Source organism: Bidens hawaiensis, unplaced genomic scaffold (assembly GCF_021521415.1).
Source record: "Bidens hawaiensis isolate Kalapana, Puna unplaced genomic scaffold, B.hawaiensis_p1.1 tig00027761_1, whole genome shotgun sequence".
Taxonomy (NCBI): domain Eukaryota; kingdom Viridiplantae; phylum Streptophyta; class Magnoliopsida; order Asterales; family Asteraceae; genus Bidens; species Bidens hawaiensis.
In genome coordinates this window covers 10708-15000 of record NW_027505105.1, presented here as the reverse complement: position 1 = coordinate 15000, position 4293 = coordinate 10708, and the positions used below count along the sequence as shown (strand labels likewise).

Sequence of the window (4293 nt, the reverse complement as noted above, 5' to 3'; positions counted from 1 at the left end):
GAATAATATAAAGATTTCGATGTCTAAAGAGAAGACCACGCTCGTTAATGTTACAGTGTCGATGACCCGAAAAGGATGATCTTTTTATGCTTTGAGCGTCTAGGACTAAGAATGAACTATTTTGATTGTTTTTTTTGGTTTTAAGAATGTAATTGGTTTTGCATAAGGTTTAAAATTAAATGTTTTTATCTTTGATCTAGTTGAACACTATTTTGCATTTCATTGCCTAATAAACTATTCTAAAACTTACAAAATGAAACTAATACATACGCACATACATACACATATATATACACACACATATGTAGTTATGTATGTATAGGGTATATATGCTAGCATTCAAGGTTTTGTGAGGTATTAAACAGTATAGAGGGGTTTATGTGTCATTGTAAGAAAGTAGGAGGTTATAGATGTAAATAATTATTGTAACATAGTTCGTTTAATATACGAACTGGGATAAAGAATAAGCAACTGTTAATTTGAGAGTAATCTCCTCTTATGTGATTCTTCTTCTTCTACAATTCTTTAGCTTTTAATCGCTCAATTACCATTTTGTATCGTAACGATAGGTCTTTCTATACTCTTAAGGAGCATCCTTGACTAATAATTCTTAACGGAACATATTTGTCAGTAAATCTATGCGTCGGTAATCTATCACATGTTGTTGGAGCCTGTTTACGACATTTGATATCATATCAATATCACTCGGCATTCGTCTTCGTCTCTGCTATGCTAGGGAGTTTTCGTTCTTGTATCACCTTGCAACTCATTGTTTATATTTGTTTTAAATCATAGTTTAAACCTTTAATACTTGTTTGTTTATGGTTATTACATCTTGTATAGATTGTTAGGATTGTAATCAGTATTTGTAATTTGGTTTGAACATATTTGTATTGCTTTTCGTGTTTTTAAGGATCTCTTATATGGCTTCACTCTCATGTGATTTTCGTTCTTCGAAGCCAGGGGTGTACATGAGTCGAGCCTGACGTCAACTTGTTTAGACTTATGAGAGCTTGAGCTTAGCCTGCTTCGAGTTCTTTTTCTAAATCTCGAACTCGGGTCACGAGCTGTTTTTCGAAGTGTGAAACTAATACATAGAAGTTAAAAGGAGATAAAACTTGAAAACACACAAGGTCAAGCTTGGACTCGATAACTAAACAAGCTTTATTTAAGACTTGGGCTCAGCTTGAGCTTAAAAATGCTCAGCTCATTTCAAGCTTTTATTGGTCCAATCTCAAGTAAATCTGGAGCGGCTCTGCCATATTCGAATCATGTGCTTCTTGCCTAAATACGAAAAATCCTCACCCATTCATAGACATGCACAAACTGGTTATTCGAAAACTGGTTAATTTAATAACCGGTTAGTGGTCAACGGTCAACTAACTGGTTTTCAAGCACAAAAAACCTAACTGGTATAACCGATTTTGGGTATAACCGAACCAGTTAAACGATAAATAAAAATAAAAGCAGATTTAAAAAAAATATTTAAAAAACTTAAAATCGGTTTCGATTAACCAGTTTTATAACCAGCATTAGCCGGTTTTTAGGCCAAAATGTATAACCGATTACCAACCACTGGTTTTTTCCGGGCAAAAACCGGTTAGAGAGGCATAACCAGTTAAAGAATCAGGTTAGTGACCGGTTAACCTGTTTGGATGTGCACCTCTAGTCCTCTACCCATTCATATGCCATAAGGCCCATAACTCCACACTTTTAGACGCCCAAGCCAAGTTTTAACATTCAGCCCAAATAGATATAAGATAATCCAATAAAAACAAGTTTCTTTTACAAATTAGGGTTCAACTTTATCATGAAATATGAATCAGGTTTCTTTTCCTTGATGAACAATCATATTCACATGGGCATGATAATAAGCAACTAAGAGACAATGTATTATTAGGCCAACACATGTAATATTATATATTTGGTTAAATATATTATTAGAAAACATGTCCTAAAGTAAATATTTCTTTCTATTTAAACATAATCACTCCAAATGAATTTTTACAATATTATTTCTTAGAGTTGGTAAATTAGTGTGAATGAAAGTTTTAGATAATTTGGATTCAAATAAATATTCATTGATAGTTTTAGTGTTTTCAAACTATTTTAGGTAATTTGGATCTCAGTCCTAAAAAAAAGAATGAGATCAGCGGTAACGCTGATCACCAGGCCTCTAAACGAACTGAACGTTTAGTGAATTGCTAGTAAAACACTTAGCGGAAAGTTCTTTTATTTAATAAACGAACAGACATGAACAACAAAAATTGTTCGTGTACTTAAACGAACGAGCATGAACACATGTGTTGTTCGTTCGTTTATGTTCGTTAACTTTCATTGTGTTCGTTTAATTATGTTCGTTGTAATATCATTTGTACTGTATGTATTATATCATGTACTTAATGATTTATATTGGCAGCCGATCCTCCCACACCACCTAGGATCTTCATACACCAATTTTTTTTCTATACGGCTCGTATTGGACTATACAGTCGTATAGCACCTGAAGCATGTCAGATTGTGTCGGAGCCTATCGTTCATTGTTTGTAGTGCCTCGTATAGCCCTATACGGTCGTATAGACCTATACGGGGCGTATAGAGCTATACGGTCGTATAGACAATTTTTTTTTAATAACGAAAGTTTCGTAAGGGGACTGGAGCAGGCTACCATGAGACGCGTCATGAGCATCGGGCTAAGGGGCGGTTGAGCAACTCAAGCGAACCGCCCTACCTTACTACAACATAAGGACAGAAGGGAGAAGGTTGTGAGGGGATCGATTCCGTAAAAGATTGGATCAGTAAATGTAAATTCACTGAAAAATTTTAAATATTAATACGTTAATGTGACCGTATAGACCTATACGGGCCGTATAGGGTTATTGACGTGAGGTCGAAGACTCACTCAAAAATAAACCAAATACAACTAACTAGATAGCAGTAAGTGGGTGTCGAACACAGAGAGTTTGTGGAATATGTGTTAATCAAGTAGCTTAGCAATTAAAATAATATAAAAGTAAATGACAAAAAGTACTCTTCAAGTTGATTTTGATTTGATTTAATGAACTAAAATAACTAAGCAAATAAGTTGTAAACAATCAATTAAACAAGTATTTCTCTTGGAGTTCGGGTTATTGCGCAACACTCATGTTAAAGTTCAATAGATAAACCATAATATCTCGGTTTTGTGTCAATATAATTGCTTGTGATTAATCAAGAACGAAGTACTCGGATTCCTAGAACGCGAGGTTATTACTTGGTAATCAATCAATAAGTTTAACCCTAATTCCTTCTACTAAATCTCAATTGTCAACGACACCAAGAACGTATAGATTGAAATTAGGTTTAAACGATATGGACAATTTACAAACATCACATAAACATCACGATTATACTAACATAACAATTTAGATAATCAATCTAATGTTCTAGAACAATTAACATAAAGTGTCTTGTAATAACCTTACATCCAAGAGAAATACCAAAGAAATTAGCCACACATGGTTTGGTTGATCATCATTGCTTCAATTGTCTTGTTCATAAGAATCAAACACACAAACTATTGATTGTAATCACCAAAAACAATGTCTTGGACTCCAGAAATCGCCCTAAGGTCGTCCCAATTGAAAGATATCTCAAAAGACAACAAAAAACGGCCTAAAAAGTGGCCCAAACTCGGAAGTTACGAGTCGGACTGTGGTCCATGGTCCAGACCATGGGCCACGGTCCATCCACGGTGAGGTCGAAGACTCGCGCAAAAACAAACCAAATACAACTAATTAGATAGTGGTAAATGGGTGTCGAACACGAAGAGTTTGTGGAATATGCGTTACTGAGTAGCTTACAATTAAACTAATATAAATGTAAATAACAGAAAGTAATTTTCAAGTTGGTTTTTTGATTAGATTTTAAGAACTAAATTAACTAACACGAAAGTTGTAAACAGTTGATCAAGCAAGTATTTCTCTTGGAATTCGGATTATCACGTAACACTCTTGTTAAAGTTCAATGGATAAATCATAATATCTTGATTTTGTGTAAATGTGATTATTTGTGATTAATCAATAACTAAGTACTCGGATTACTAGAACGCGAGGTTGTTACTTGTTAATCAATCAATATGTTCTTAACCCTAATTCCTTCTACTAAATCTCAATTGTCAATGACACCAAGAACGTATAGAATGAAACTAGGTTTAACACGATATGGACAAATTACAAACAATCAAACAAACATCATAGTTATACTAACATCAATAGTTAGATAACCAATCCAAATTCAAGAACAATAAACATA

The 4293-nt window shown here is 33.9% G+C and overlaps 1 pseudogene across 1 annotated transcript in view; it reads left to right on the top strand.

Annotated features, from left to right (window-relative positions):
* The window catches only part of LOC143610756 (S-adenosyl-L-methionine:benzoic acid/salicylic acid carboxyl methyltransferase 2-like), a 2332-nt pseudogene extending 2144 nt beyond the window's left edge, over positions 1 to 188 (top strand). Inside the window, exon 4 of the transcript XR_013149640.1 lies at positions 1 to 188. This exon is cut by the window's left edge and continues 282 nt beyond it. The product of XR_013149640.1 is annotated as an S-adenosyl-L-methionine:benzoic acid/salicylic acid carboxyl methyltransferase 2-like (transcript).
* Positions 189 to 4293: the final 4105 nt, after the last annotated feature.